Source organism: Pseudophryne corroboree, chromosome 11 (assembly GCF_028390025.1).
Source record: "Pseudophryne corroboree isolate aPseCor3 chromosome 11, aPseCor3.hap2, whole genome shotgun sequence".
NCBI lineage: Eukaryota > Metazoa > Chordata > Amphibia > Anura > Myobatrachidae > Pseudophryne > Pseudophryne corroboree.
In genome coordinates this window covers 42,389,158-42,411,895 of record NC_086454.1, presented here as the reverse complement: position 1 = coordinate 42,411,895, position 22,738 = coordinate 42,389,158, and the positions used below count along the sequence as shown (strand labels likewise).

Here is a 22,738-nt window from a genome sequence, read left to right as displayed (position 1 = left end):
GATCCAGCGAGCAATAGTCTGCTTTGAAGCAGGTGCACCCAACTTGTTGGGCGCATACAGGATAAATAGCGAGTCAGTCTTTCTGACTCCAGCTGTCCTGGAAACATAAATTTTCAGGGCCCTGACTACGTCCAACAACTTGGAAGCCTCCAAGTCTTTAGTAGCCGCAGGCACCACGATAGGTTGGTTCAGATGAAAGGCTGATACCACCTTAGGGAGAAACTGGGGACGAGTCCTCAATTCTGCCCTATCCATATGGAAAATCAGATAAGGGCTTTTACATGACAAAGCCGCCAATTCTGATACACGCCTGGCCGAAGCCAAGGCCAACAACATGACCACTTTCCACGTGAGATACTTCAATTCCACGGTTTTAAGTGGCTCAAACCAATGTGACTTTAGGAAATCCAACACCACGTTGAGATCCCAAGGTGCCACTGGAGGCACAAAAGGGGGCTGAATATGCAGCACTCCTTTAACAAAAGTTTGAACTTCAGGTAGTGAAGCCAGTTCTCTCTAGAAGAAAATCGATAGAGCCGAAATCTGGACCTTAATGGAACCCAATTTTAGGCCCATAGTCACCCCTGACTGTAGGAAGTGCAGGAACCGGCCCAACTGAAATTCCTCCGTTGGGGCCTTCCTGGCCTCACACCACGCAACATATTCTCGCCATATGCGGTGATAATGGTTTGCGGTTACTTCTTTCCTAGCTTTAATCAGCGTAGGAATGACTTCCTCCGGAATGCCCTTTTCCTTCAGGATCCGGTGTTCAACCGCCATGCCGTCAAACGCAGCCGCGGTAAGTCTTGGAACAGACAGGGCCCCTGCTGCAGCAGGTCCTGTCTGAGCGGCAGAGGCCATGGGTCCTCTGAGATCATTTCTTGAAGTTCCGGGTACCAAGCTCTTCTTGGCCAATCCGGAACAATGAGTATAGTTCTTACTCCTCTTCTCCTTATTATCCTCAGTACCTTTGGTATGAGAGGAAGAGGAGGGAACACATAAACCGACCGGTACACCCACGGTGTCACTAGAGCGTCCACAGCTATCGCCTGCGGGTCTCTTGACCTGGCGCAATATCTTTCTAGCTTTTTGTTTAGGCGGGACGCCGTCATGTCCACCTGTGGCCTTTCCCAACGGTTTACAATCAGTTGGAAGACTTCTGGATGAAGTCCCCACTCTCCCGGGTGGAGGTCGTGCCTGCTGAGGAAGTCTGCTTCCCAGTTGTCCACTCCCGGAATGAACACTGCTGACAGTGCTAACACGTGATTTTCCGCCCATCGGAGAATCCTTGTGGCTTCTGCCATCGCCGTCCTGCTTCTCGTGCCGCCCTGTCGGTTTACATGGGCGACCGCCGTGATGTTGTCTGACTGGATCAGCACCGGCTGGTTTTGAAGCAGGGGTTTTGCCTGACTTAGGGCATTGTAAATGGCCCTCAGTTCCAGAATATTTATGTGTAGGGAAGTCTCCTGACTTGACCATAGTCCTTGGAAGTTTCTTCCCTGTGTGACTGCTCCCCAGCCTCGAAGGCTGGCATCCGTGGTCACCAGGACCCAGTCCTGTATGCCGAATCTGCGGCCCTCTTGAAGATGAGCACTCTGCAGCCACCACAGCAGAGACACCCTGGTCCTTGGAGACAGGGTTATCAGCCGATGCATCTGAAGATGCGATCCGGACCACTTGTCCAACAGGTCCCACTGAAAGGTCCTTGCATGGAACCTGCCAAATGGAATTGCTTCGTAAGAAGCTACCATCTTTCCCAGGATCCGCGTGCAGTGATGCACCGACACCTGTTTTGGTTTTAGGAGGCCTCTGACTAGAGATGACAGCTCCTTGGCCTTCTCCTCCGGGAGAAACACTTTTTTCTGTTCTGTGTCCAGAACCATCCCCAGGAACAGTAGACGTGTCGTAGGGACCAGCTGTGACTTTGGAATATTTAGAATCCAGCCGTGCTGTTGTAGCACCTCCCGAGATAGTGCTACCCCGACCAACAACTGCTCCCTGGACCTCGCCTTTATCAGGAGATCGTCCAAGTACGGGATAATTAAAACTCCCTTCTTTCGTAGGAGTATCATCATTTCGGCCATTACCTTGGTAAAGACCCTCGGAGCCGTGGATAGACCGAACGGCAACGTCTGGAATTGGTAATGACAATCCTGTACCACAAATCTGAGGTACTCCTGGTGAGGATGGTAAATGGGCACATGCAGGTAAGCATCCTTGATGTCCAGTGATACCATGTAATCCCCCTCGTCCAGGCTTGCAATAACCGCCCTGAGCGATTCCATCTTGAACTTGAATTTTTTTATATATGTGTTCAAGGATTTCAAATTTAAAATGGGTCTCACCGAACCGTCCGGTTTCGGTACCACAAACATTGTGGAATAGTAACCCCGTCCTTGTTGAAGTAGGGGCACCTTTACTATCACCTGCTGGGAATACAGCTTGTGAATTGCCTCTATCACTGCCTCCCTGCCTGAGGGAGTTGTTGGCAAGGCAGATTTGAGGAAACGGCGGGGGGAAGACGTCTCGAATTCCAGCTTGTACCCCTGAGATACTACTTGAAAGATCCAGGGATCCACCCGTGAGCGAGCCCACTGATCGCTGAAATTTTTGAGACGGGCCCCCACCGTACCTGGCTCCGCCTGTGGAGCCCCAGCGTCATGCTGTGGACTTAGAGGAAGCGGGGGAGGACTTTTGCTCCTGGGAACTGGCTGTATGCTGCAGCTTTTTCCCTCTACCTCTGGGCAGAAAGGACGCGCCTTTAACCCGCTTGCCCTTATTGGGCCGAAAGGACTGTACCTGATAATACGGTGCTTTCTTTGGCTGTGAGGGAACATGGGGTAAAAATGTAGACTTCCCAGCTGTTGCTGTGGAAACGAGGTCCGAGAGACCATCCCCGAACAACTCCTCACCCTTATAAGGCAAAACTTCCATGTGCCTTTTAGAATCTGCATCTCCTGTCCACTGCCGAGTCCATAACCCTCTCCTGGCAGAAATGGACATTGCACTTATTTTAGATGCCAGCCGGCAAATATCCCTCTGTGCATCCCTCATGTATAAGAGTGCATCTTTAATATGCTCTACGGTTAGCAATATAGTGTCCCTGTCTAGGGTATCAATATTTTCCGACAGGGAATCTGACCACGCAGCTGCAGCACTGCACATCCATGCTGAAGCAATAGCTGGTCTCAGTATAACACCTGTGTGTGTATATACAGACTTCAGGATAGCCTCCTGCTTTCTATCAGCAGGTTCCTTCAGGGCGGCCGTATCCGGAGACGGTAGTGCCACCTTCTTTGACAAGCGTGTGAGCGCTTTATCCACCCTAGGGGATGTTTCTCAATGTGACCTATCCTCTGGCGGGAAAGGGTACGCCATTAGTAACCTCTTAGAAATTACCAGTTTCTTATCGGGGGAAGCCCACGCTTCTTCACACACTTCATTTAATTCCTCAGATGGAGGAAAAACAACTGGCAGTTTTTTCTCTCCAAACATAATACCCTTTTTTGTGGTACCTGGGGTAACATCAGAAATATGCAACACATTTTTCATTGCCTCAATCATATAACGTGTAGCCCTATTGGAAGTTACATTAGTCTCATCGTCGTCGACACTGGAGTCAGTATCCGTGTCGACATCTGTGTCTGCCATCTGAGGTAGCGGGCGTTTTAGAGCCCCTGATGGCTTTTGAGACGCCTGGGCAGGCACAGGCTGAGAAGCCGGCTGTCCCATATTTGGTATGTCGTCAAACCTTTTATGCAAGGAGTCGACACTGTCGCGTAATTCCTTCCACAGAACCATCCACTCAGGTGTCGACCCCGCAGGGGGTGACATCACATTTATCGGCAACTGCTCCGCCTCCACATAAGCCTCCTCATCAAACATGTCGACACAGCCGTACCGACACACCGCATACACACAGGGAATGCTCTGACAGAGGACAGGACCCCACAAAGCCCTTTGGGGAGACAGAGAGAGAGTATGCCAGCACACACCAGAGCGCTATATAACACAGGGATCCCACTATAAATGAGTGTTTTTCCCTTATAGCTGCTTATATTATATATACTGCGCCTAAATTTAGTGCCCCCCCCTCTCTTTTTTACCCTTATGTAGCTTGACACTGCAGGGGAGAGCCAGGGAGCGTCCTTCCAGCTGAGCTGTGAGGGAAAAATGGCGCCAGTGTGTTGAGGGAGATAGCCCCGCCCCTTTTCCGGCTGACTTCTCCCGCTTTTTCTGGAATTCTGGCAGGGGTATTTTTACACCTATATAGCCTTCCTGACTATATATGGTGTAGATTTGCCAGCCAAGGTGTATTATATTGCCCTCAGGGCGCCCCCCCCCCCAGCGCCCTGCACCCATCAGTGACCGGAGTGTGAGGTGTGCATGAGGAGCAATGGCGCACAGCTGCAGTGCTGTGCGCTACCTTGTTGAAGACAGAAGTCTTCTGCCGCGGATTTTCCGGAACACTTCTTGCTTCTGGCTCTGTAAGGGGGCCGGCGGCGCGGCTCCGGGACCGAACGATCGAGGTCGGTGTCCTGTGTTCGATCCCTCTGGAGCTAATGGTGTCCAATAGCCTAAGAAGCCCAAGCTGCCTCCAGTCAGGTAGGTTCGCTTCTTCTCCCCTTAGTCCCTCGCTGCAGTGAGTCTGTTGCCAGCAGATCTCACTGTAAAATAAAAAACCTAAAATATACTTTCTTTCTAGGAGCTCAGGAGAGCCCCTAGTGTGCATCCAGCTCAGCCGGGCACAAGATTCTAACTGAAGTCTGGAGGAGGGTCATAGTGGGAGGAGCCAGTGCACACCAGTTAGTCTAAAAGCTTTCTTTTAGTTGTGCCCAGTCTCCTGCGGAGCCGCTATTCCTATGGTCCTAACGGTGTCCCAGCATCCACTTAGGACGTCAGAGAAAGACCCATTGGGTTTCGGTTCTAGAAACAGGGTCGAGCACTATCCTCTGCCTCTTTTGGATAGAGGTACTGGCACTGCCACTCCTGTATCCAGGAGGGAACTCAAAACCATTTGTAGAGCTTGCGCCTGTATCGGATCTTAAGGGATAACCGTTGTGCAGAACTAGTGAGGGGGATGCCTCTTGAAAGAGACAACTTCTCGCACCCATGCGTCTGAAGCGGTCTTTAAGCAGACCTGGGTGAATTGCAGAAGTCGGCCTCCCACCCTGGGATCCCCCAGGGGGAGGCTTGTCCCTTCCCGCAGCAGGTTTGTGGTGTGTAGAAGCAGGCTGACGAGATGGGCAAGATTGTTTAGCCTTGGGCTTTGTAAGCACAAGATTGTCTCGGGTATGCCTGACCTTTTGCTTTCCCTTGAAGCCGAAAGGAGCAAAAAGTGGTACCTTTTGCCTTCTGTGCAGTAGGAGTAGTGTTAGGGAGAAAGGCAGTCTTAGCAGCCGCTAAGTCAGTCACAATGTTATTGAGGTCTTCCATAAACAGGATGTCTCCCTCTAAAGGGAGTACCTCCAAGGTCTTTTTGGAGTCCAGGTCCACCTTCCATGACCTCAACCACAGAATACTGTGAGCCAGGATGGACGTAGTCAATGCCTTGGCCACCAACTCACCTGCCTCAGAGGACGTCTCCTGACTGTAATAGGCGGCGGTGGTCATGTGAGACTAGTACTGTCTGGCAGTGTCAGATATATCCAGAGGCAGCTCTTCCTCTAATGCCTGAACCCACGCTTCATTCCTTTTCGCAGCCCAAGAGGCTGCTAAAATGGGTCTATGTACAGCACCTGCAAGGGAGTAAATAGAATTCAGGCATCCTTCCACGCGCTTATCGGTCGGTTCCTTCAGTGAGGCGACAGTGGTGCCAGGCAGAGTATACGTAGACGGGTGACATGGGAATCCACCAGTGGTGAATTTTTCGGGATATGGCCACTTAGGTCGACATGTACTAGGTTACCAGGTCAACATGAGTTTTTCAATTTTTCTCTTCGATTTTTGGACTTTTTCATACTTTACGATCCACGTGGACTACGATTGGGAATAGTAACCTGTGCCAAGTGCAGCGAGGCACCTTGCCCGAAGCATGGCGAGCGAAGCAAGCCATGCGAGGGGACACTGTGCACTAATTGGGGTTCCCCGTCACTTTACGAAGAACCCCCCCCCCCCCCCCAAAAAAAAAAAAAAACACCAAAAAAATCATGTCGACCATTTGACCTGTCGACCTATAGTGGTCGTCCTAATTTGTGTCAACCCAACAACCCATACCCAAATTTTGCCACTTGTTACACAACTCTGTAGGGAGAGGATAGCGAGCTACCATCCTTTTAGACAGGGAGAATTTAATTCCTGGAAAAGACCAGGGTTCTTGCCGTATGTCCAACAGATGGTCAGAAGTAATAACGTTTTAGTTACCTTTTGACGTTCAAACCTATTAGGTTTCTTCGACACCGTAGTGGAATCCTTATCCGTGATTTGTAGGATCTGCTTAATAGCAACCACTAAGTTAGGGACATCAACCTGAGTAGCGGATTCCTCGTCAGAAGCAGCTGTGTCAGTGTCTGACGGGACAGTATACTCCCCATACTCATCAGAAGAATCTTCTGAGAGATTAGTGGATTGAGGAGGAGAAAGCCCGCTTAGATGACGCTGTGACACGAGAGTGACTTGGGGCAGTTTTGTCTAACCAAGGAGTGACTGCTTTGCTGCAACTGGGAAGACAAATTATCCGCCCAAAGCGGGTTTACCATAGGGACAATATGTGGCCGTAATTGCACAGGAGGTCCCATAGGGGGCGTAAGGCGTGTAACAAGCGTATTGAGCATAGCTGAGAACGCCACCCAAAGTGGCTCCTGATTGGTTACAGGAGCCGCGGACTGACTGGGAGATGTATGGCACATAGTACACAGACAGTCATACAAAACTTCCCCATCAGGCAAATCCTTTGGGCATGCACAGCAGGAGCGTCCTCGGATGTCCCGCCCTTTGTGTTAGACAGTATTAGTGAATGCAACCGCAGAGCGTATTAGTACGATACAGCCAGAGTACAATACATGCGAAAAAATTCCCTAGTATGTGACTGCGTACACAATACACAAACACCAGAGAATAAATCCGGTATTAGGTGACTGAGTACACAGTAGAGTACACTTTAATCGGTAAATACTGTGAAGCACTATATACAGACCCTGACGCACCTAGGGGGTCATTCCGAGTTGTTCGCTCTCAAGTGGATTTTAGCAGATTTGCTCATGCTAAGCCACCGCCTACTGGGAGTGAATCTTAGCATCTTAAAATTGCGAACGATGTATTCGCAATATTACGATTACACACCTCGTAGCAGTTTCTGAGTAGCTCCAGACTTACTCTGCATCTGCGATCATTTCACTGCTTGTCGTTCCTGGTTTGACGTCACAAACACACCCAGCGTTCGCCCAGACACTCCCCCGTTTCTCCGGCCACTCCTGCGTTTTTTCCGGAAACGGTAGCGTTTTTTCCCACACGCCCATAAAACGGTCTGTTTCCGCCCAGTAACACCCATTTCCTGTCAATCACATTACGATCGCCAGAACGATGAAAATGCCGTGAGTAAAATTCCTAAGTGCATAGCAAATTTACTTGGCGCAGTCGCAGTGCAGACATTGCGCATGCGCATTAAGCGGAAAATCGCTGCGATGCGAAGATTTTTACCGAGCGAACAACTCGGAATGACCCCCCATGTCCCTTAGGGTACAGAATACAGCGATAGCTATAGCAGAGATACACTGAAAGTGAAATCCACACAGCAGATACAGGCACACACAGTGACAATGCAAACAATTATTTTAGTAATATGATAAAACTGTCACGGGCCCAAAACGTTGGTCACCCCATTCCATTACGGATTAAATAATTTTTGCACTTTATCTACTTTGAATGAGTCTCCTGAGTGCCGCTGTTTGTCTCCTCCTGGATAGATATACATATACACACAATGCACGGTCTGAGACCAGATGTATATATCAGAATACTCGTACAATATATTCTGGCACAGGTACACTTGTTCTTAATTAACGTTGTCTTAATATTGACATGTAGAATACTTAAGTGTTTGTAAAAATAGGATTTTAATACCTACCGGTAAATCCTTTTCTGAGTCCGTAGAGGATGCTGGGGACACCAAAAAAAACAAGGGGTATAGATGGGATCCGCAGGAGACATGGGCACTTTTAGACTTTCAAAGGGGCGTGACCTGGCTCCTCCCTATATACCCCTCCCCAGACTCAGTTTGGAACTGTGCCCAGAGAGACAGACATTTTGAGGAAAGGAATTTACAACAAGGTGAGCATAATACCAGCTCACGCCATAAACATGCCATATAACATGGCATTCAACTGAACACGTCAACGGACATGAACCAAAAAAGTTCAGCAACTAGCTGAAGAACAACAACACAACCTGTGGGCAACCAAAACGAAACTGCAGATACAATATGCACTGGGACGGGTGCCCAGCATCCTCTACGGACTCATAGAAAAGGATTTACCGGTAGATATTAAAATCCTATTTTCTATTTCGTCCTAGAGGATGCTGGGGACACCAAAAGAACCAAGGGGTTATACCAAAGCTCTATAGCGCGCGAGAGAGTGCGGATGACTCTGCAGCACCGATTGACCAAACTTTAGGTCCTCATCGGCCAAGGTATCAAACTTGTAAAACTTAGCAAACGTGTTTAACCCCGACCAAGTAGCAGCTCGGCAAAGCTGTAAAGCTGAGACACCCCGGGCAGCCACCCAGGATGAGCCTACTTTCCTAGTGGAGTGGGCTTTAACCGAATTAGGCAACGGCAATCATGCCGTAGCATGAGCCTGCTAACCAGTTTGACATATCCAGCGGGCAATGGTCTGCTTAGAAGCAGGACACCCAATCTTATTGGGAGCATATAGGACAAACAGAGCCTCCGTTTTCCTAATAGGAGCCGTCCTGACGACAAATCTTCAAGGCTCTGACCACATCCAGAAACCTAGACTCAACCAAAGAGCCAGTAGCCACTGGCACTACAATAGGCTGGTTGATATGAAAAGAGGAAACCACCTTTGGCAGGAATTGTTGCCGAGTCCTCAATTCTGCTCTATCCTCATGGAAAATCAAATAAGGGCTCTTGTGAGACAAGGCCGTCAACTCTGACACCCGTCTAGCAGATGCCAAGGCCAATAAAATGACCACCTTCCAAGTGAGGAATTTCAACTCCACCTTACGTAGAGGTTCAAACCAATGTGATTGAAGGAACGTTAACACCACATTAAGGTCCCAAGGTGCCACCGGAGGCACAAAAGTAGGTTGAATGGCAACACCCCTTTTACAAAAGTCTGAACCTCAGGAAGTGAGGCCAACTGTTTTTGAAAGAAAATTGACAATGCAGAAATCTGCACTTTTATGGAGCCTAATTTCAGGCCCGCATCAACTCCATTTTGTAGAAACTGGAGAAAACGTCCAAGGTCAAATTTCTCTACTGGAGCTTTCTTAGACTCGCACCAGGAAATATATTTCCTCCAAATACGGCGATAGTGCTTCGATGTTACACCCTTCCTAGCAAGGATCAGGGTAGGTTTGACATCATCGGGAATAACCTTTTTAGCTAAAATCTGGCGTTCAACCGCCATGCCGTCAAACGTAGCCGCTGTAAGTCGTGATAGACGAACGACCCCTGCTGCAGCAGGTCTTCGCGAAGAGGAAGAGACCAAGGCTCTTCTATTAGTAATGCCCGAAGATCCGGGTACCAAACTCTCCTTGGCCAGTCTGGAACCACAAGCAGTGCTGGAACCTTTGTTCTTTTCAAGATCCTCAGAACCTTTGGTATGAGAGGAAGCGGAGGGAATATGTACACCAACGGAAACACCCATGGCGTCGCCAGTGCATCCACTGCCGCAGCCTGAGGGTCCCTGGACCCGGAACAACACCTCAGAAGTTACTTGTTGAGGCGAGATGCCATCATGTCTATATGGGGAAACCCCCCCCCCAATGACTTGTCATTTGTGTGAAGACCTCTTGATGGAGGCCCCACTCCCCTGGATGGAGATCGTGTCTGCTGAGGAAGTCTGCTTCCCAGTTGTCCACTCCTGGAAGGAACACGGCCGACAGAGCGGCTGTGTGTTTTTCCGCCCAGCGGAGAAACTTTGTGGTTTCTGCCATTGCTGCTCTGCTTTTTGTACCGCCCTGGCGGTTTATGTACGCTACAGCCGTGACATTGTCCGATTGGATTAGGACAGGCAGATTTTGAAGATGTTTCGCTTGTAGAAGGCCGTTGTAAATGGCCCTCAACTCCAGAACGTTTATGTGAAGATGAGTTTCCTGATTTGACCATCTTCCTTGGAAGTTTCCCCCCCGTGTGACTGCTCCCCAACCTCGGAGACTTTCTTCCGTGGTTACTAGGATCCAGTCCTGGATCCCAAAACTGCGTCCCTCCAAGAGGTGAGAGCTTTGGAGCCACTACAGGAGTGATATTCTGGTGTGAGGAGACAGAGCTATTCTCTGGTGCATATGAAGGTGAGACCCTGTCCACTTGTCCAACGGGTCCCACTGAAATACTCTGGCATGGAACCTCCCAAACTGGAGGGCCTCGTATGCCGCCACCATTTTCCCCAGCAACCGAATGCATTGATGGATAGAGACCGTTGCTGGTTTCACGATGAGTTTTACCAAACTCTGAATTTCCAGAGCTTTCTCCACGGGAAGGAACACTCGCTGCTGGTCCGTGTCCAGTATCATACCCAAGAACGCCAACCGCGTCGTCGGGACCAACTGTGATTTTGGCAAGTTTAGGAGCCAACCATGCTGTTGAAGGATCGCCTGGGACAGTGAAATGTCCTGTAGCAACCGGTCCTGGGATCTCGCTTTTATCAGGAGATCGTCCAAGTACGGGATAATTGTGACTCCTTGCTTGCGAAGGAGAACCATCATTTCCACCATCACTTTGGTGAAAATCCTCGGAGCCGTGGACAGGCCAAACGGCAACGTCTGAAATTGGTAATGAGAGTCCTGGATTGCAAATCTCAGGTAACTTTGATGAGGGGGATAGATGGGGACATGTAGGTATGCATCCTTTATGTCCAATGACACCATAAATTCTCCCTCCTCTAGACTGGAGATCACCGCTCTGAGAGACTCCATCTTGAATTTGAATTTCTTCAGGTTGAAATTGAGAGATTTTAGATTTAGGATAGGTCTGACCGAGACACCCGGCTTCGGTAACACAAACAGGCTTGAATAAAACCCCTCCCCCTGTTGTGCCAGGGGGACCGGGACCACCACCTGATTGTGACACAATTTTTGTATCGCTCCACAGACGAGAGCCCTGTCTGGAAGCGAAACTGGTAAGGTTGATTTGAAAAACCGGCGAGGGGGAACGTCTTGAAACTCCAGTTTGTACCCTTGGGACACCATTTGCAAAACCCAAGGGTCGAGGCCCGAGCGAGCCCAGACCTGACTGAAGAGCTTTAGACGTGCCCCCACCGGCGTGGTCTCCTGTTGGGGAGACCCGGCGTCATGCGGTGGAAGTGGCAGAAGCCGGGGAGGACTTCTGCTCCTGGGAACCCGAGGAGGCGGGTGTTCTCTCACCTCTTCCCCTACCTCTGGTAGCAAGGAAGGAATTACCACGGCCTCTCCTATGTTTATTGGGCCGAAAGGACTGCATTTGATAGAGGGGTGTCTTCTTTTGTTGCGTAGGAACATAAGGCAGAAAAGACGACTTACCCGCGGTGGCCGTAGACACCAGATCAGTCAGGCCATCCCCAAATAGCTTACCAACTTTGTATGGAAAAGACTCCATATTTCTCTTGGAGTCAGCATCAGCATTCCACTGGTGAGTCCAAAGCGCTCACCTAGCTGCTACCGACATAGCATTGGCTTTAGCACACAAAAGGCCAGAATCTCTTGCAGCCTCCTTTAAGTACGCAGCCGCGTCTTATATAACTTTGCGTCACTAGGATTCTATCCTTATCAAGCGTATCTAAGTCAGAAGATAAACTGTCTGCCCACTTTTCAATAGTGCTAGTTACCCACGCTGAGGCAATGGTAGGCCTTAGCTGTGTACCTGTGGTTGTGTAAATAGCTTTTAAGGTAGGATCCTGCTTACGATCGGCCAGTTCTTTAAGGGCCGTCAACTGAGAGGCCCGGAGAGCTACCTGTTTAGATAAGCGCGATAGGGCTTTGTCTACTATGGGGGGCAGTCTCTCATGTTTCCCGATCAGCAAGGGGAAAGGCCACCATGATCCGTTTAGGAATCTATCAAAGAGAGCATTCAGTTCAAAAGAAGGCGGGAACGTAACGGACCCCTTCTTTTCTTTATACATAAGGAACCTTGTTAAAAGGAGTAATAGGGTCCTCTGTGACATGTAAAATGTCCTTCACTGCAACAATCATATACTGAATACTCTTTGCTAATTTTGGATCTAATCTAGAATCAACATAGTCGACATCGGTATCAGAGTCCGTGTCGGTGCCTGTGTCAACTAACTGGTCACTACCACGTTTGTGCGACCCTGAGGGGTCTCGGACCTGCAATAAAGCATCCTCCACAGATCTCTTCCACGCTAGGTTTTGAGATTCTGTCTGTTCCAACTTCTGATTAAGAAGGGAGACATTAGCATTCAAATTAGTCCACCAATCAAGTCAGCAGTGCCAACAGGGCCACCCCCATACTACTTGGTGTCCCTAACATATTATCCCCGAGAGGAATAATCTGCCTCAGACATGTCACCTATAGGGGACAAATATAAGCCTGTAGGGAACACAGAGGGAAAATAGGATTTTGGTACTTACCAGGTAAATCCTTTTCTTTGAATCCATAGGGGGCACTGGAGTACTCTTGGGATATGGACGGCGTAGCAGAACAAAGGCACTGAATATTTAAATTTAGAACTCTCCACCCCTCCATATCCCAGAGTTCCTCAGTGTACGAACCCAGTGTTTTTACTGAGCGAACTACTATAGAGAGGTTGACAATGGAGAATTCCTATAACATAACGGACAACAACAAAGTTGACCCATAACGTTAATGTCAACTAAACAGTTGACAGCATAACCGATAGACCTTTATAGTTTGAACCAATCGGTGAAAATGTGTTACCATAAGCTCCTTTGAGCTTAATACAAACCAGGTAAAACGTGTTACCCTAAGCTCCTCTGAGCTTAAAACAACCCAGGTAAAACTGCTCTGGGTGGGCGTCCAGTGCCCCCTATGGATTCAAAGAAAAGGATTTACCTGGTAAGTACCAAAATCCTATTTTCTTTTTCATCCACTAGGGGTCACTGGAGTACTCTTGGGACGTACCAAAGCTTCCCTCGTGGGCGGGAGAGCTGTTTGACACTTGTAACAGTAGGCAGCCAAAGCTAGATGCTGATGCCGCAACCATTCATAACGTGTAAACGTGCACAAACGTGGTGCACTGAAGGCTATGTAGCCGCGTCGTAGACGCTCCACGACCCGCTGGGTCTGACATTCCCACAGAACCTGTGGGATGAGCTATTACTGACGTAGGCGATTGTAACTTAGCCTTAAAGTAAGCCTGACTTGTAGTCATTATTATCCAACTGGATAATGTCTGCTGAGAAACTGGCTAACCCCAGTTGGCAGCATCCTAGAGAACAAACAACGTATCCGTATCACGTACTGTAGACGTTCGGGACATATATAAACGCGTAATGCGTGTACCACATTCAGAATTCTAGAATGTGCTGTCAACACAGGAACCACTATTGGTATATTGATGTGAAGAATAAGAAAGCGGAATTCGTCCGAAGATCTGCTTTGTCATGAGAAAACTCAAATACGGTGGCTTGGAATACAAGGCACCCAAATATGAAAACAAAACCCTTGCCGAAGCTAAGGCTAGAAGAAAAATGTTTTCCCAAGTGAGAAACTTAATCCCCATTTGTTGTAAGGGTTCAAAATATGAAAACTGTAAGAAATCTGAACCCAACCTCAAGTCACCTGGCGCTGTAGGTGGGATAAATGGAGGCTGCACTTTGATGACACCTTGTAGAAAGGTGTGTACAGACGCAATAGAGTCAAACGTCTTTGAAAATAAGAATTTACTTACCGATAATTCTATTTCTCGGAGTCCGTAGTGGATGCTGGGGTTCCTGAAAGGACCATGGGGAATAGCGGCTCCGCAGGAGACAGGGCACAAAAAAGTAAAGCTTTTACCAGATCAGGTGGTGTGCACTGGCTCCTCCCCCCATGACCCTCCTCCAGACTCCAGTTAGGTACTGTGCCCGGACGAGCGTACACAATAAGGGAGGCAATTTGAATCCCGGGTAAGACTCATACCAGCCACACCAATCACACCGTACAACTTGTGATCTAAACCCAGTTAACAGTATGATAACAGAAAGAGCCTCTTAAAGATGGCTCCTTAACAATATAACCCGAATTTGTTAACAATAACTATGTACAGTATTGCAGATAATCCGCACTTGGGATGGGCGCCCAGCATCCACTACGGACTCCGAGAAATAGAATTATCGGTAAGTAAATTCTTATTTTCTCTATCGTCCTAAGTGGATGCTGGGGTTCCTGAAAGGACCATGGGGATTATACCAAAGCTCCCAAACGGGCGGGAGAGTGCGGATGACTCTGCAGCACCGAATGAGAGAATTCCAAGTCCTCTTTTGCCAGGGTATCAAATTTGTAGAATTTTACAAACGTGTTTTCCCCCGACCACGTAGCTGCTCGACAGAATTGTAATGCCGAGACCCCTCGGGCAGCCGCCCAAGATGAGCCCACCTTCCTTGTGGAATGGGCCTTAACAGATTTAGGCTGTGGCAGGCCTGCCACAGAATGAGCAAGTTGAATTGTGTTACAAATCCAACGAGCAATCGTCTGCTTAGAAGCAGGGGCACCCAACTTGTTGGGTGCATATAGTATCAACAGCGAGTCAGATTTTCTGACTTCAGCCGTCCTTGAAATGTATATTTTTAAGGCTCTGACAACGTCCAACAACTTGGAGCCCTCCAAGTCGCCAGTGGCCGCAGGCACCACAATAGGTTGGTTCAGGTGAAACGCTGATACCACCTTAGGGAGAAAATGCGGACGAGTCCTCAGTTCTGCCCTATCCGAATGGAAGATTAGATAAGGGCTTTTATAAGATAAAGCCGCCAATTTAGATACTCTCCTGGCGGAAGCCAGGGCCAGTAACATAGTCACTTTCCATGTGAGATATTTAAAATCCACCTTTTTCAATGGTTCAAACCAATGGGATTTGAGGAAATCTAAAACTACATTTAGATCCCACGGTGCCACCGGAGGCACCACAGGAGGCTGTATATGCAGTACTCCTTTAACAAAAGTCTGTACCTCAGGAACTGAGGCCAATTCTTTTTGGAAGAATATTGACAGGGCCGAAATTTGAACCTTAATAGATCTCAATTTGAGACCCATAGACAATCCTGATTGTAGGAAATGTAGGAAACGACCCAGTTGAAATTCCTCCGTCGGAACACTCCGATCCTCGCACCACGCGACATATTTTCGCCAAATGCGGTGATAATGTTTCGCGGTGACTTCCTTCCTTGCCTTAATCAAGGTAGGAATGACTTCTTCTGGAATGCCTTTCCCTTTTAGGATCTGGCGTTCAACCGCCATGCCGTCAAACGCAGCCGCGGTAAGTCTTGAAAGAGACAGGGACCCTGTTGTAGCAGGTCCCTTCTCAGAAGTAGAGGGCACGGGTCGTCCGTGACCAACTCTTGAAGTTCCGGGTACCAAGTCCTTCTTGGCCAATCCGGAGCCACTAGTATTGTTCTTACTCCTCCTCACCGTATAATCTTCAATACCTTTGGTATGAGAGGCAGAGGAGGAAACACATATACTGATTTGTACACCCAAGGTGTTACCAGTGCGTCCACAGCTATTGCCTGTGGATCTCTTGACCTGGCGCAATACTTGTCCAGTTTCTTGTTGAGGCGAGACGCCATCATGTCTACCATTGGTCTTTCCCAACAGTTTATTAGCATGTGGAAGACTTCTGGATGAAGACCCCCCTCTCCCGGGTGAATATCGTGTCTGCTGAGGAAGTCTGCTTCCCAGTTGTCCACGCCCGGGAAGAACACTGCTGACAGTGCTATTACGTGATTCTCCGCCCAGCGAAGAATCTTGGCAGCTTCTGCCATTGCACTCCTGCTTCTTGTGCCGCCCTGTCTGTTTACATGGGCGACCGCCGTGATGTTGTCCGACTGAATCAACACCGGTTTTCCTTGCAGGAGTGGTTTTATGTGAAGAGACTTTTCCAGGTTCGTCCATACCCCCTGGAAGTTTCTTCCTTGTGTGACTGCTCCCCAACCTCTCAGGCTGGCGTCCGTGGTCACCAGGATCAAATCCTGTATGCCGAATCTGCGGCCCTCCAATAGATGAGCCTTTTGCAACCACCACAGAAGATATACCCTTGTCCTTGGCGACAGGGTTATTCGCAGGTGCATCTGAGGATGCGACCCTGACCATTTGTCCAACAGATCCCTTTGGAAAATTCTTGCATGGAATCTGCCGAATGGAATTGCTTCGTAAAAAGCCACCATTTTTCCCAGGACTCTTGTGCATTGATGTACAGACACCTTTCCTGGTTTTAGGAGGTTCCTGACAGGTCGGATAACTCCTTGGCTTTTTCCTCGGGAAGAAAAACCTTTTTCTGAACCGTGTCCAGAATCATCCCTAGGAACAGCAGACGTATCGTCGGAAAACAGCTGCGATTCTTGGAATATTTAGAATCCAGTCGTGCCGTCGAAGAACTACTTTAGATAGTGCTCTTCCGACCTCCAACTGTTCTCTGGAACTTGCCCTTTTTAGGTCGTGCAAGTAAGGGATAATTTAGATGCCTTTTTTCTTTGAAGAAACATCTTTTCGGCCATTACCTTGGTAAAAAGGCCCGGGGTGCCGTGGATAATTCAAACGGCATCGTCTGAAACTGATATTGACAGTTCTGTACCACGAACCAGAGGTACCCTTGATGAGAAGGACAAAATTTGGACATGGAGGTAATCCTTGATGTCCAGGGACACCATATAGTCCCCTTTTTTCCGGTTCGCTATCACTGCTCTGAGTGACTTTATCTCGATTTGAACCTTTTATGTAAGTGTTCAAAACATTTTAGATTTAGACTATGTGTCACCAAGCCGTCTGGCTTCAGTACCACAATATAGTGTGGAAAAATAATACCCTTTTCCTTGTCGTAGGAGGGGTACTTTGATTATCACCTGCTGGATATACCGCTTGTGAATTGTTTCCAATGCTGCCTCCCTGTCGGAGGGAGCCGTTGGTAAAGCAGACTTCAGGAACCTGCGAGGAGAAGATGTCTCGACTCTCCAATCTTTACCCCTGGGATAATACTCGTACGATCTAGGGGTCAACTTGCGAGTGATCCCACTGCGCCCGGAGACTCTTGAGACTACCCCCCCACCTTGAGTCCGCTTGCACGGCCCCAGCGTCATGCTGAGGACTTGGCAGACGCGGTGGAGGGCTTCTTTTCCTGGGAAAGGGCTGCCTGCTGCAGTCTACTTCCCTTACCTCTATGTCTGGGCAGATATGACTGGCCTTTTGCCTGCATGCCCTCATGGGAAAGGAAAGATTGAGGCTGAAAAGACGGTGTCTTTTTTAGCTGAGATGTAACTTGGGGTAAAAAAGGTTGGATTTCCCAGCTGTTGCTGTGGTCCCCAGGTCCGATGGACCGACCCCCAAATAACTCCTTCCCTTTATACAGCAATACTTCCATCTGCCGTATGGGATCTGTATCACCTGACCACTGTCGTGTCCCTGACATCTTCTGGGAGATATGGACAACGCACTTATCTTGATGCCAGAGAGCAAATATCCCTCTGTGCATCTCACATACATATATATAGAATGCATCCTATTAAATGCTCTACATGAATAAAATATTTTCAGTCAGGGAATCCGACCAAGCCAACCCAGCACTGCATCTCCAGGCTGATGGCGATCGCTGGTCGCAGTATAACCACCGTATGTGTGTATATACTTTTTAGGATATTTTTCCAGCTTCCTATCAGCTGGCTCCTTGAGGGCGGCCGTATCTGGAGACGGTAACGCCACTTGATAAGCGTGTGAGCGCCTTATCACCCTAAGGGGTGTTTCCCAACGTACCCTAATTTCTGGCGGGAAAGGGTATAACGCCAATATTTGCTATCGGGGTAACCCTACGCATCATCACACACTTCATTTTATTTTATCTGATTCAGGAAAAACTACAGGTAGTTTTTTCCACTCCCACATAATACCCTTTCTTGTGGTACTTGTAGTATCAGAAACACGTAACACCTCCTTCATTGCCCTTAACGTGTGGCCCTAATGAGAAATACGTTTGTTTATTCACCGTCGACACTGTATTCAGTGTCCGTGTCTGTGTCTGTGTCGACCGACTGAGGTAAATGGGCGTTTTTAAAACCCCTGACGGTGTTTCTGAGCCGCCTGGACCGGTCCTAATAGATTGTCGGCCGTCTCATGTCGTCAACCGACCTTGCAGCGTGTTGACATTCTCACGTAATTCTCTAAATAAGCCATCCATTCCGGTGTCGACTCCCTAGAGAGTGACATCACCATTACAGGCAATTTCTCCGCCTCCTCACCAACATCGTCCTCATACATGTCGACACACACGTGCCGACACACAGCACACACACCGGGAATGCTCTGACAGAGGACAGGACCCACTAGCCCTTTGGGGAGACAGAGGGAGAGTCTGCCAGCACACACCAAAAACGCTATAATTATATAGGGACAACCTTATATAAGTGTTTCTCCCTTATAGCATCTTTTATATATATACAATATCGCCAAAATCAGTGCCCCCCCTCTCTGTTTTAACCCTGTTTCTGTAGTGCAGTGCAGGGGAGAGCCTGGGAGCCTTCTCTCCAGCTTTTCTGTGAGAGAAAATGGCGCTGTGTGCTGAGGAGATAGGCCCCGCCCCTTTTACGGCGGGCTCGTCTCCCGCTATTTTTGAAGTTAGGCAGGGGTTAAATATCTCCATATAGCCTCTGTGGGCTATATGTGAGGTATTTTTTGCCTCTAATAAGGTTTTTATTTGCCTCTCAGAGCGCCCCCCCCAGCGCTCTGCACCCTCAGTGACTGTTGTGTGAAGTGTGCTGAGAGGAAAATGGCGCACAGCTGCAGTGCTGTGCGCTACCTTTATGAAGACTCAGGAGTCTTCAGCCGCCGATTTTGGACCTCTTCTCTCTTCAGCGTCTGCAAGGGGGCCGGCGGCGCGGCTCCGGTGACCATCCAGGCTGTACCTGTGATCGTCCCTCTGGAGCTAGTGTCCAGTAGCCAAGCAGCAAATCCACTCTGCACGCAGGTGAGTTCACTACTTCTCCCCTAAGTCCCTCGTTGCAGTGATCCTGTTGCCAGCAGGACTCACTGTAAAGTAAAAAACCTAAGCTAAACTTTCTCTAAGCAGCTCTTTAGGAGAGCCACCTAGATTGCACCCTTCTCGTTCGGGCACAAAATCTAACTGGAGTCTGGAGGAGGGTCATGGGGGGAGGAGCCAGTGCACACCACCTGATCTGGTAAAAGCTTTACTTTTTTGTGCCCTGTCTCCTGCGGAGCCGCTATTCCCCATGGTCCTTTCAGGAACCCCAGCATCCACTTAGGACGATAGAGAAAATAAGTTGACCACACAGATACCTGCACCCTCAGTGCAGATAAACGCAGTTTTCCATCCCACCCCGTTTAACAGAATACGGGTAACTTGAAGGATGATGTCGGAAACTTCCGAGCTTTACCACCTATATAAGCACACCAAATTTTGTAATAATGAGCTGCCTTAAGCGGCTTACTAGCTCGTAACATGGTTGGTATAACCGATACTGTAATGCCCTATTTCTTTTCTTAAGAGGGCGGTCTGAACCCCCACCCCGTCAACCGCAGCTGCGGTACATAGGTAATAGGTACATAGGTAACTATGGGTAAAAGAACGGTCCCTGTTGTAACAGGTTGGACGTATTATGAGCGGGCCAAGATCGTGTGCAAGTATTCCTTGGAGATTCGAGAAGCAAGCTCTCCGAAACCCATGAGATATCACTAGTATGACTGTGACGAACTGTCTTATGCTCCGTTTTGGCAACGGAGAGAGCAGCGGAAAATGGTGGAGCCAGATACACGATGCTGAATGACCACACGAATGTGAGAGACTCCACCGCCACTGCCCTTGTGATCTGTCGTTTTGTACACATACTGAGCTTTTGTAATTGTGGCGAGATGCCATCATGTATACCTGAGGGTAACCCCTTCTGTGGACTCACATATGAAACACCTCTGGATTTAATGTCCAGTTTTCAGGATATAAATCCTGACGGGTGAGATCATCTGTCTAACAGATGTCCACTCACGGAATGAACCCCGTTGACATCATCACATAATGGTGTTCTGGGCAATTGAGGATTCGAGTTACCTGCTGCATTGCCATGCGGCTTCTTGATTCTCCCTGGTTGTTGTGTATGCAACTCCCGTTGCGTTGTCTGACTGCACTTGGTCAGACTGAAAGCGAAGCATGTAGTGCATTGTAAATTGCACGGAGTTCCAGGACATTTATCGACAGCAATCTTCGTGATCCGTTTTAGAACCTCTGTCGCTGATCTTTTTTAACTACAACTCCTGAACCTCTGAGACTCTCGTCCAGAGTATATACACCCTCGCCCCTCTGTGGGAAACGCGAGTGAAGGCCGGCGAGCTAAAGCGCTTTGAAAACACATCATTATTCTTAACAGGCGAATACACCAATGTACCGCTAGTGTGCGTGGCTTTTGCACTACTTACTAGATGTACATTTGTTCTTGCTGGTGTAGTAGGTAAATGTCTTTGATTTACCGTATTTATAATCTTACCTAGGAATTGACGTCGTTCAGACGGAATTAGATGCGATTGTTTTTGAACTTGACCTGCCACGGCAGTATACATTAGTAGCGCAAGTTAGAGGAACTCTGTTGAGACAGAGTTCTTATGAGCAGATCGTCTAAGTTAGAGGAACTCTGTTGAAACAGAGTTCTTATGAGCAGATCGTCTAAGTATGGAACGATTGTCACTGTCAGGACTCTGAGATGAGCTATCATCACCAACATCACTTTGGTAAATACCCGAGGCGTTGACAAGAAACGGTAGACCTGAAATGGTTAATGGTTGTGGCGTTTTGCAAACGCTAGAACCTGTGATGACCAAACCGGAATGGGTAAATACGCATTGTGAAGATCAAGTGCAATTATGCAATTTTGTGGCTCCAATAAGCAAATACTAACCGCAGAAAATCCATTTTCAAACTGCAGTAAGTGACTTGCTGATTGAGATTGCGACGGAGCTGTCTGGTTTTGCTACCTCAAACAGAGGGGAATAAGTAACCCTGACGGTGTACTACTGCCTGGTTATAAAGACAGCTGAAAACCAGCAGAGACTAAATGGCAACCTGCCAAACCGTTCGACAGAGGCAGTCTTGTCCTTTAATCTGTAAATAGCTGAGACATCCATGAGTTGAAGTCTGGAAACCCCGCAAATGTAACATGTAAAGACGCGCTTCCACAATTGGAAAAGAGGTCATCAAGCCACTGGCTTGCTGACTGTAGCGTCCTGTCGTTACAAGGCGTGACTGTTTTGTACCACCGCCTTGAAAAAAACTGAAGTCTAAAGGGATTAAACGCCGGCACAAGTATTTCCGTTTTGATACTGGATGCGGTAATGGCTGAATATCAAATTTAGGACCAAACAAGCTCTGGCCTTGTCGTGCTGAAACTAGCGACGATGAAAAGTGAGAATCGAAGTAACCGGCGTTAGCAGAAGCTTTACAGATATACTCTGCAGCTTCTTTTAACAGTGATCTCATTGTTTCCATACATAGAGTCTAGTGACCCAAATGTATCTTGGGTCTTTATAATGTTTGACACAGACGCATTTACCAATGGCGGATCGCGTCATTTTGGAAACGATTAAATAGTGGTCAAAGTCTACTCAGTCTCTGTAAAAATGGAGACATTGACTCACTGGGATTTAGCAATGTATGTTGTCAAAAACCCTGCACTATCTGAGTGCTGGTCTAATGTACCCTTCGCACTCGTAGTTATCGCTGTGAGATTTGACATAGAATCGTGCATTAAATTATAAGACCAGTTAAATAAACACCCTGGTACCCAAAGGGAAATTGGCCCTTTGGAAAGACTGTCTTTTGTTAGAGCTGGCGGAGTAACTCCGAGACTCCGATGTTACCGCTCTTTTAATTTGAATTGCCCATGCTTATAGGATTTTTAAAATTATTTTTAGTCTGCGCTAGAGCCTTACTCGCTATGCAGACAGACACCACAATAGGCAACGGACAGACACTTGCACGACTTATTGAAGTTATTATGTGTCATATATATATTTTATTGTATATGAAACTCATGGTTGTTCCTCTCTACGGAAATCTTTAGTAAAAGGCGAAAGATTTATTCGATCTGAAGAGAAACCAGAGTATTCTTTATGTGAAAAGCAGTTCACATGGGCATGTGAAACCCGAACCAAATTCCCACTAACACCCCTGCGCCTCTGGTGGCTTAGAGATGTAGGGCAGGAATGTTCCAGAATTACAAACTGGAAAACAACAGGAAGCATGGTTAAAATGGCCCCTTTGCCATGCTGACCCTGATAATCACAGAACAAATTACAAATGTTTCCGTGTTAATATAGCCTATTATACAGTATAATCACAGGCCGGGTACAACACATGCTCTATGAATAAATATATATAAGCTCATAGCCTATGATAATTACAGACATTAATATATTTAT

The 22,738-nt window shown here is 48.0% G+C and overlaps 1 non-coding gene across 1 annotated transcript; it reads right to left on the bottom strand.

Annotated features, from left to right (window-relative positions):
* Window positions 1-22,311: 22,311 nt before the first annotated feature.
* Window positions 22,312-22,424, bottom strand: LOC134971056 (U5 spliceosomal RNA). The gene has a single exon (XR_010190207.1). It is a non-coding gene; the product is annotated as a U5 spliceosomal RNA (small nuclear RNA).
* Between the last annotated feature and the right edge of the window lie 314 nt (window positions 22,425-22,738).